This window comes from Sapajus apella, unplaced genomic scaffold, assembly GCF_009761245.1.
Source record: "Sapajus apella isolate SASKATOON/1434 unplaced genomic scaffold, GSC_monkey_1.0 scaffold4, whole genome shotgun sequence".
Classification (NCBI taxonomy): Eukaryota; Metazoa; Chordata; class Mammalia; order Primates; family Cebidae; genus Sapajus; species Sapajus apella.
The window spans coordinates 38,460,367-38,471,452 of record NW_022436944.1 but is presented as its reverse complement, the minus strand read 5'-3'; the positions used below and the strand labels follow the sequence as shown (position 1 = coordinate 38,471,452).

General features: G+C 38.4%; 1 long non-coding RNA gene across 1 annotated transcript; it reads right to left on the bottom strand.

The window, feature by feature from the left end:
- Window positions 1-941: 941 nt before the first annotated feature.
- Window positions 942-10,835, bottom strand: LOC116537275. Its single transcript, XR_004263056.1, has 3 exons — window positions 10,710-10,835; window positions 1,871-1,934; window positions 942-1,230 (listed from the first exon to the last, which is right to left on the bottom strand). It is a non-coding gene; the product is annotated as an uncharacterized LOC116537275 (long non-coding RNA).
- Window positions 10,836-11,086: the final 251 nt, after the last annotated feature.

The following is an 11,086-nucleotide window of genomic DNA, read 5'->3' as shown; positions in this document are numbered from 1 at the left end:
CAGTGGCTCACATCTGCAATCCCAGCACTTTGGGGGACAGAGGCAGGAGGATCATGAGGTCAAGAGATGGAGACCATCCTGGCCAACATGGTGAACCCTGTCTCCACTAAAAGTATAAAAATCAGCTGGGCATGGTGGCGTGTGCCTGTAATCCCAGCTACTCGGAGGGCTGAGGCAGGAGAATTGCTTGAACCCGGGAGGCGGAGGTTGGAGTGAGCCAACATCATGCCACTGCACTCCAGCCTGGCCACAGAGCAAGACTCAGTCTCAAAAAATAAATAAATAATAAATTTTTTTAAAATGAAAGGTGCCATATCCATATAATGAAATATTATTTGGCAATAAAAAGGTAGGAAGTGTTGATATGTACTATAACATAAATGGACCTTGAAAACATTTTCCTAAGTGAAACATGCCTGTTACAAATTACCACATATTGTAGGGTTTCATTTATATAAAATGTCAAGAGCAGGCAATTCCGTAAATAGAAAAAATAGATTAGTGGTTGTCAAGTCTGGGGGAAGGTGGGAATGTGGGGGTAACTGCTATTGAGTATGGGGCTTCTTCTTGGGATGTTGAAAATTATACAATTAGACAGTGGGTATGGTTACACAACTTTGAGAATTGCTTGAACCCAGGAGGCAGAGGTTGCAGTAAGCCGAGATCACGCCACTATACTCCAGCCTGGCCACAGAGCAAGACTCAGCCTCAAAAAAGGTAAATAAATAAATAATTCATTTCTTCTTCTTGGGATACTAAAAATCACTGAATTGTAAACCTTAAGAGTGAATTTTATATGACATAAATTATATTTCAAGAATGCTGTTATGTAAACACAAAAAAATACTGTTGTAGCACAAATATTTAAAAATTAGTTTATCCTATATTCATGTAATCTGAAGAAAGAAGTTGCCAGAAAAAAAAAAAACATATAGCTGGAGAAAATTTTTTTGACATTTTTTGACAGAATTTTAAAAAATATAACATACATACATAAAATTGCAGAAATTATGTGAACAACTTGTTAATGGGGCAGAAATGCAAATACATTACTAAGATATCTAATAAAATAATTTGGGCCAAGGTGTTAAGAACAGAAATAGTCCAGCCATTGCTCAGTGAGGTGATATCCTGGGACTTCTGCCTTGGGCAAGCAGTGAAGGCAAGAGGGAGGAGGTCATCCAGTCATGAATACATGAGGCTTAATTTCCAAGAATATACACAGAACTCCTGCAACTCAACAACGGAAAGACAAACAATCCAATTAGAAAATGGGCAAAGAACTTGAACAGACATTTCTCCAAAGAAGATATACAAACCTCCAATAAGCACAAAAAATACTTAATATAATTAGTTATCAGGGAAATGCAAATCAAAATGACAGTGACATACCACTTCACATTTATTAGGATGGCAATAAACAAAAAAACAAGAAAATAACAAGTGTTGGCAAACATGCAAAGAAATTAGACCATCATAGATTGCTGGTGGGAATGCAAAACAGTAAAGCCACTATGGAAAACAGTTTAGCAGTCCCTCAAGAGATAATCAGAATTACTATAAGACCCAGCAATTCCACTTCTAAATATATACGCAAAAGAACTGAAAACAGGAACTCGAGCAGATATTTGTATGACAAGGTTCATTGCAGTATTGTTCGCAATGGCAAAAAGAGAAAACAACCCAAGGGTTCAATGACAGATGAATGGGTAAACAAAAAATGGAATACATCTCATATCTATACAATGGGAATTATTAATCCATAAAAATGAATGAAATTCTGACACATGCTACAACATAAATGAAACTTTAAAACATTATGCTAAGTGAAATGAGCCAGACACAAAAGGGCAACTACTGTAAGACTCACTTGTATGAGATATCTAGAATGGGCAAATTCACAGAGATAGAAGGTGATTTGAGGTTACCAGCAGCTGGAGTGGAGTGAGAGGAAAATTGAAAGTTATTAGGTACAGAGTTTCTATTTAGGTTTTCAAATTTTTTCTTTTCTTTTCTTTTCTTTTCTTTTCTTTTCTTTTCTTTTCTTTTTTGAGACCAGGCTGGAGTGCAATAGTGCAATCTTGCTTAACTGCAATGTCCACCTCATGGGTTCAAGCGATTCTCCTGCCTCAGCCTTCTGTGTAGCTGGGATTACAAGTGCCCGCCACTACACCCAGCTAATTTTTTTAAAATTTTTCGTAGAGATGGGGTTTCACCATGTTGACCAAACTAGTCTTGAACTCCTGACCTCAGATGATCCACTTGCCTCCCAAAGTGCTGGGATTACAGGCATGAGCCACCGTGTCCAGCCAAATTTTTTCTCTTTTTTTTTTTTTTCGTTTTTGTTTTTTTTTGGAAATAGATACTGGTGATGGTTGCACAACGTTGTGAATTAATGCCACATAATGTAAAATTGATTAATGCCACATAATGTAAAACTGGTTAAAATAGCAGGTTTTATGTCTTTTACCACAAAAAAAATTTAAATCCATGAAGCCAACAACTTCATTTACTATCTTCTCTAAATTTCCATTGTCAGACAAATGTCACTGAAATTAATAGGAAATGTGCAGTTCCTATTGATGGGCACAAGGAATGGATTATTAATCTATGCTAAAGGCCAAATAAAATGTTATCTAATATAAATATTACCACCATATGGTATTAGTTTACAGGACACTTTACAGACCACTTTGAATTCCGTATCAGGCTTTACAGACCACCCATCTAGAAGAAAATGTATTATGGAACATAGATGCTCTGATTCTAAAAAGATGAATTTCTATTTCCCTTCTGATTTAATTACAATTCTCTTTTAGACAATCTTATAATATGTGGATTTATTAGAGCTGAGATTAGTTTTCGAAAAGAAAATAAACACAGGAGGTAATGCGACCTTTGAGTAAAAATTCAATTTAATTCGTTATTGTTCATAATTATGATCTTAAAGGAAAAACCCACAAGTTCTGACTCTCTCATGTTTTTATATTATTAACCAGGTCATCATAATATATATTATTTAGATACTGCCAAAGATTCCAGTAAAATTTTGAAGCATGGGAATACAGGTAACATTTTTTTGAATCACCGGTCTTTTTTGATGATGAATATATATTTGATCATGCAAAAAAAGTATTTAGCAGCCTATTAGAAATTCAGATGCAGAAATTCTTTTCATATGATCTGTAGAAATGGACTAATACAGATAATATGAACAGAGAAAGATAAAAGACATCACGTTGGATATTCAATAATCCACTACTCAAAGATAAAGTTTTCTAATAACCATTAAAATGAAATCAAAGAATATATAAATTTTAATTTAGCATAGCATTGTATTACATCATAGCTTATGAGAGGTTTCCAAGGAATCTAGCAACAGATAGATTACTAGTCACTTACTAAGAATTTGGAAATCCCAAAGGTACAGAAAACTTTATTGCCTCAAAAAGATTTTTTTTTTAAAAAGAAGTTACATTCCCAGTCATAAAAACCTGATAAAGAACTGTTATAAACTTAGGCACTTCTGAATAAAACTGCAGTTAAGAAAGCCAATTATTTTCATAGGGAGAATAAATTTTCCTATGATAATTCAAATAAAACTGGTAAATGGATAAATGCTTTAATAAAAGGATAAGAGAAGGCTCAACGTAAGAGCAATTTATCCAAAACAAGGGGGCATAATGAAAAAAGAGATAAGGAATATCTTTAAGGCATATTATAAGAGAATACAAATCTGAAACCCTGGTAAATGTGGTTTAGCTTTAGAAAGTTTGGAGGAAGGAGGCCGGGCGCGGTGGCTCAAGCCTGTAATCCCAGCACTTTGGGAGGCCGAGGCGGGTGGATCACGAGGTCAAGAGATCGAGACCATCCTGGTCAACATGGTGAAACCCCGTCTCTACTAAAAATACAAAACATTAGCTGGGCATGGTGGCGCGTGCCTGTAATCCCAGCTACTCAGGAGGTTGAGGCAGGAGAATTACCTGCACCCAGGAGGCGGAGGTTGCGATGAGCCGAGATCGCGCCATTGTACCCCAGCCTGGGTAACAAAAGTAAAACACTGCCTAAAAAAAAAAAAAAGTTTGGAGGAAGGAATTTTTTTTCTTCTTAAATGTTAATTTGTTTAAAGATGAAAGATGACATCAGTAAGATGGCTGAATAGGAGTTCCCAACATAGTTCCCTAGCAGAAGCATCAATTTGAACAAATACCCACACTAAAATGCTTTCCCAAGAGCTAAAGAATCTAAGCAAGAGAATATACCACCTGGGTGGAGCACAGAAATAAAAAAAGATTCACTGAAGAGGGAAGGAAAGGACAGTTTTACATTGAGCAAGCATGCCATGCCTCTCCTAAGGCCAAACAGCACTGTGTGGAGAAAGTTACCTTCTCTCTCCTTTGCATGGCAAATGGAGAGTGAAATGAGCACAAGACTTTGCTGCAAACCCCAGCACCAGGTCCTCCTCTGAACCTTGGCAGTAGGCCAACTGCTGCAATCTCAGGCTTCAGGCCTACCCCAGCACCAGGACAGCATTTATGGTCCAGGCTCCAGCCCCGCCTCAGGGACTCTGATTCCTAGGCTTCCCAAGAGCCAGACTAAACCCTATAGCCCCAGATTCCAGTCCGTCTACAATGGACTGAGGCTCCAAGCCAGTGCCCACACCTAGGCTAGAGGCCCACCCCAGTAGACTTTGGCACTGGACCAGCCCCAGGAAACCCAGGATTCAAGCCCACAACTATGGTCTCAGGCTTCAAGCTGGTTCCCAGGAACACAGGTGCCAGGCCCACCCAGTGGATCCTAATGACAGGCCAACCCTGGTGGTCACACAACCCAGTCCATCCCTGCAACTCAGACTCAAGACCCACCTCAATACCAGGTCAGCACCCTTGGAACTAGGCTTCAGTTCAGCCCCTGTGGACATGAGGTACAGGAACACAGTCATCAGGTCCACTCCAATGGACACCAGCCCAAGGTCAGTTGCCATGGATAAGGGGCTTAACCCATGAATGCAGGCACCAGGCTGATCTCTACAGACCCAAATGTCAGGTACATCTGCCCACTAACTTAGTCACTAGGTCATGCCACTGAAAAAACCAGCAGTAAGTTCAACTATGGACCCTACCAGAGGTCCTTTTCAGAATCTCTCTATGGGCTAACTGATGAAGGGTATTCCATGCCAAAGCCAGTCTGTATAGACTGGAAGAGGTACGTACTTTTTCAAATGCACAGACACCAATAAAAAGTCACAAGGATCATGAATAATCAGGAAAACATGGCATCAACAAAAAAACAAAGTAGAAAACCACTGACCAAATCTAAAGAAATGAAGATGTGGCTAGGCATGGTGACTCGTGCCTGTAAGCCCAGCACTTTGGGGGGCCAAGGTGGGTAGATTGCTTGAGTTTGAGATCAGGAGTTTGAGACCAGCCTGAGCAACATGGCGAAACCTTGTCTCTACAAAAAATACAAAAATTAGTGAGACGTGCTGGCATGCACCTTTGGCCCCAGCTACTCAAAAGGCTGAGGTGGGAGGATTGCTTGAGCTCAGGAGGTTGAGGCTGCAGTGAGTCATGATTGTGCCACTGCACTACAGCCTAGGCAACAGAGTAAGACCATATCTCAATAACAACAAAAGAAAGAAAAAAGGAAGGGAGGAAGGAAGGAAGAAAGGAAGGCAGGAAAGAAGGAAGGAGAAAAAGAAAAAAAAAATAAGATTTATGAACTGCCTGATAAAGAATTCAAAATAACTGTCTTAAAGTAGCTCAATAAAATGTATGAGAACACAGATAGACAGCTAAACAAAATCAGAAAAACAATGCACGATCAAAGTTAGAAGTTCAACAAAAAATACAAAGAACATTAAAAAAAAAACAAAAGAAAATTCTGGAGCTGAAGAACACAATGATTAAACTGAAAAATTCCATAGACAGCTTCCACAGCAGACTCAATCAGGCATAAAAAAAATCAGCAAGCTTAAATGACAGGTCATTTGAAATTACCCAGTTTCAGAGAGAGAGAAAAAGAAAAAGAGTGAAGAAATTTTGAGAGACTTATGAGACATAAATGAACCAGTTTTTGCATTGTGGAAGTGTAAGAAGCAGCACAGAAAAAGGGAGGCGAGAAAGCTTATTTAAACAAATAATGACCAAAATTTTCCCAAATTTGAAAAGTGAAGTGAACATCTAGTTCCACGAAACCCAAGGACCTCAAACTGTTTAAATATAAAGAAATCTTCACTGACACACATTATAATCAAATTCTCAAAAGTAAAGGCAACAAGGGAATTTTGAAAGCAGAAAGAGAAAAATGACTCACCACATACAAGAGAACATCCATTAAACTATCAGTGGATTTTTCAACACAAACTTCACAGATTAGGAGAGTGTGGAATAATATATATTCAGAGTGCTAAAAGGAGAAAAGAAAAACACTGCCAACCAGGAATACTATATACCTGACAAAGCCATTTTTCCAATATGAAGAAGAGACTTTCCAGACAAACAAAAGCTATGGGAATTCATCACCACTATACCTACCTTATAAGAAATGCTACTGGGTGCTACTGGGAGTTCTTTAAGTTCAAATAAAAGGATACTAACTAACATCATGAAAACATGTTAAGGCAGGCACTATGGCTCACACCTGTAATCCCAGCACTTTGGGAGGCCAGGACAGGAAGATCACTTGAGCCCAGGAGTTTGAGACCAGCCTGGGCAACATAGCAAAACCCCATCTCGACAAAAAATAGAAAAAATTAGCTGGGCATGGAGGTGCCCATCTGTAGTCTCAGCTACTCAGGAGGCTGAGGTGGAAGGATCACTTCATCCAGGAGGTAAAGGCTGCAGTAAGCTGTGATTGCACCACTACATTCCAGCCTGGGTGACAGAATGAGATAGGAAAGAAAGGAAAGGGAGAAAGAGAGGAAGGAAGGAAGGGAGGGAGGGAGGGAGGGAGGGAGGTCACATCACTGCACTCCAGCCTGGGTGATAGAGTGAGACTCCATCTCAAAAGAAATACATTAATTAATTAATTAAACAAATAAATTTTTAAAATTCTAAAATTCATATCGAATCTAAAATGAGCCCACGTAGCCAATGCAAGGCTAAGCAAAAAGAACAAATCTAGAGGCATCACATTACCCAACTTCAAACTATGCTACAAGACTGTAGTTACCAAAACAGCATGATACTGGTATAAAAGTAGGCATGTAGACCAATGATACAGAATAGAGAACCGAGAAATAAAGCCAAACACAGCCAACTGATCTTCAAGAAAGTAAACAAAAATGTAAAGTGGGGAAAGGACACCCTATCCATCTAATGGTGCTGGGATAATTGGCAAGCTTCATTGGTGAATTCTACCAAACACTTAAAGAAGAGTTAATGCCTACAAAACACTGCTGAATGAAATCACAGATGATACAAATGGAAAAATATTCCATGCTCATGGATTGAAAGAATCAATATTATTAAAATGAGCATACTGCCAAAAGCGATCTACAGATTCAATGCTCTTCCTCTCAAATTACCGTCATTTTTCATAGAATCAGAAAAAACTATTTTAAATTTAATATGGAACTAAAGGCCGGGCGCGGTGGCTCACGCTTGTAATCCCAGCACTTTGGGAGGCCGAGGCGGGTGGATCACGAGGTCAAGAGATCGAGACCATCCTGGTCAACATGGTGAAACCCCGTCTCTACTAAAAATACAAAAAATTAGCTGGGCATGGTGGCACGTGCCTGTAATCCCAGCTACTCAGGAGGCTGAGGCAGGAGAATTGCCTGAACCCAGGAGACGGAGGTTGCAGTGAGCCGAGATTGCGCCATTGCACTCCACCCTGGGTAACAAGAGAGAAACTCTGTCTCAAAAAAAAAGAAACTAAAAAAGAGTTGTGTAGTAAAAGCAATCCTAAGCAAAAAGAACAAAGCCAGAGGCATCAGATTACCTCACTTCAAACTATACTGTAAGACTAGGGTAATCAAAGCAGTATAGTACTAACACAAAAGCAGACACATAGACCAGTGTAAGAGAATAGACAACCCAGAAAGAAAGCCACACGCTTACCACCATCAGTTCTTAGGCAAAATCGACAAAAATAAGCTATAGGCAAAGGACTCCCTTATCAATAAATACTGCTGGGATAACTGGTTAGCCATATGCAGAAGAATGAAACTGAACTTCTAGCTTTTACCATACACAAAAATTAACTCAAGATAGATTAAAGATTTAAATATAAAACCTCAAACTATAAGAGTTCTAGAAGAAAATCTAAGAAACATTATTCTGGACATGAGCTTTGGGAAGGAATTTATGACTAAGTCCTCAAAAGCAATTGCAATTTGTCAACTAAAATTGACAAATGGGACCTAATTGAACTGAAGAGCTTCTGTATGAAAAAGAAACTATTAACAGAGTAAACAGACAACCTGCAGAATGGGAGAAAATATTTGCAAACTATGCATCCAACATAGGTCTGGTATCCGAATCTATAAGAAATGTAAAGAATTGAACAAGCAAAAAACAAATAAAAAATATGCAAAATGTATAAACCTCATTAAAAAATCAGCAAAACTTATGAACAGATGCTTCTAAAAAAAAGACATACAAGTGACCAAAAAAAATATGAAGAAATATTCAACATCACTAATTATCAGAGAAGTACAAATTAAAACCAGAGTAAGATATACCATCTTATACCAGTCAGAATTGCTACTATTAAAAAGTCAAAAAATAGGCCGGGCGCGGTGGCTCAAGCCTGTAATCCCAGCACTTTGGGAGGCCGAGGCGGGTGGATCACGAGGTCAAGAGATCGAGACCATCCTGGTCAACATGGTGAAACCCCGTCTCTACTAAAAATACAAAAAACATTAGCTGGGCATGGTGGCGCGTGCCTGTAATCCCAGCTACTCAGGAGGTTGAGGCAGGAGAATTGCCTGAACCCAGGAGGCGGAGGTTGCAGTGAGCCAAGATCGCGCCATTGCACTCCAGCCTGGGTAACAAGAGTGAAACTCCGTCTCAAAAAAAAAAAAAAAAAAGTCAGAAAATAACAAATGCTGGCAAGGCTGTGGAGAAAAGGGAACACTTATTCACTGTTGGTAGTGATGTAAATTAGCTCAGCTACTGTGGAAAACAGTTTGGAGATTTCTCAAAGAACTCAAAACAGAGCTACCATTTAACCCAGCAATCCCATTACTGGGTACATAATGAAAGGAAAATAAATTATTTTACCAAAGTGACACGTGCACTCACATGTTCATCACAACATTATTCACAATAGCAATGACATGGAATCACCCAAAATGATCATCAATGGTCATATATCTAATATGGGGCTAATATCTGAAATATATAAGGATCTCAACTCAATAGCAAGAAAACAAATAACCAAATTTTTAAACAGGAGAAGGTTGTGAGTAGACATTTCTCAAAAGAAGACATAAAAGTGACTAAGAGGTACAGTTTATGAAAATACATTCAGTATCACTAATCATCAGTGAAATGCAAATCAAAACCAGGATGAAATATTATTTCACACCTGTTAGAATGGCTATCTTCATAAAACAAAAGATAACAAGTATTGGAGAGGATACGGATAAAAGGGAACACTTACACAACGTTGCTGGGAATGTAAATTGATACAGTCATTAAGGAAAACAGTTTGGAGAATCCTTAAAAATTAAAAGTAGAACTACCATATGACCTAGAAATCCTACCTCTGGCTGTACATACAAAGGAAATGAAATCAATATCTCAAAGAGATAGATATCTGCACTTCCATGTTCATAGTAGCCTTATTCACGACAGCTGAGATATAGAATCAACCATTGACCAATAAGTGGAAAAAGAGAATGCAGTATATATTTACAGTGGCGTACTATTCAGCCTTTAAATAAGAAGGAAACTGTCATTTGTGACAACCCAGTGAAGTGGAGGATATTAGGCTAAGTGAAATAAACCATGCACCGAAAGACAAATACTGCATGATCTCACTTATGTGTGGAATCTTAAAAAGTTGAACTCATAGAAGCAAAGAAAAGAATGGTGATTTACAGGGGTTGAAGGGGTTGGGGAAATGGGGAGATGTTGGTCAAAGGGTATCAAGTTTCAGTGATGCAGGTTCTGGAGACCTAATGTATAGCATAGTGACTATAGTTAGTTGTGTTGTTTACTTGAAATTTGCTAGGAGAATAGATAGATCTTAAGTGTTCTCACCACAAAAATAGATGATAACTCTGTGAGGTAATGGATATGTTGATAGTTAGACTATCATTTCACAATGTATACATCTATCAAAACATTATGTTGTACACTGTAAATATACACTAATTTTGTATGTCAATTATAGTGCAGTAAAACTGGAAAAAATAAGAAAAAATTTTAAATAATGAAAAAGATGAAAAAGTCTGCCTACCGTGAAAGTTACCCTATAGTATCACTCAAAATTTTGGAGCGGTCTAAAATCAGACCCACAGTTTCTGGTGACACATTTCAATATTATGAAGTGTTAACTAAACCTATTTTGAAGTCAATGTATTCTATTAACTTACTCCCAAATCAATTAACTGCATTAGTCAAGACTCTCTTAGAATTAAATCATAAAACTAACTTCAGTCATCTTAAGCAAACTAGCAGCCTAGCTTGATTGCCATGGCTTGAGAAAATACTCAGAACAGCAGGTGCTCATCTTATGGACTGGTGATCTGGACTCACCATTGCCTGGATTTGCTTTCCCTTTCCATTTGTCTCCAGTCTCTGCCTGTAATGTCTGCATCCACCTCCAGTTGGAGAGAATGAAATTAAGTCAAGACAAGCCAGGGTTAAATTAATCAGAAGCAAGAGAAATAAGGAAACATGCACACGAATGTTCATTGCAGCACAGTTTACAATAGCAAAGACTTGGAACCAACCCAAATGCCCATCGATGATAGACTGGACAGGGAAAATGTGGCACATATACACCTTGGAATATTATGCAGCCATAAAAAACGATGAGTTTGTGTCCTTTGTAGGGACATGGATGAACCTGGAAACCATCATTCTCAGCAAACTGACACAAGAGCAGAAAATCAAACACCGCATGTTCTCAC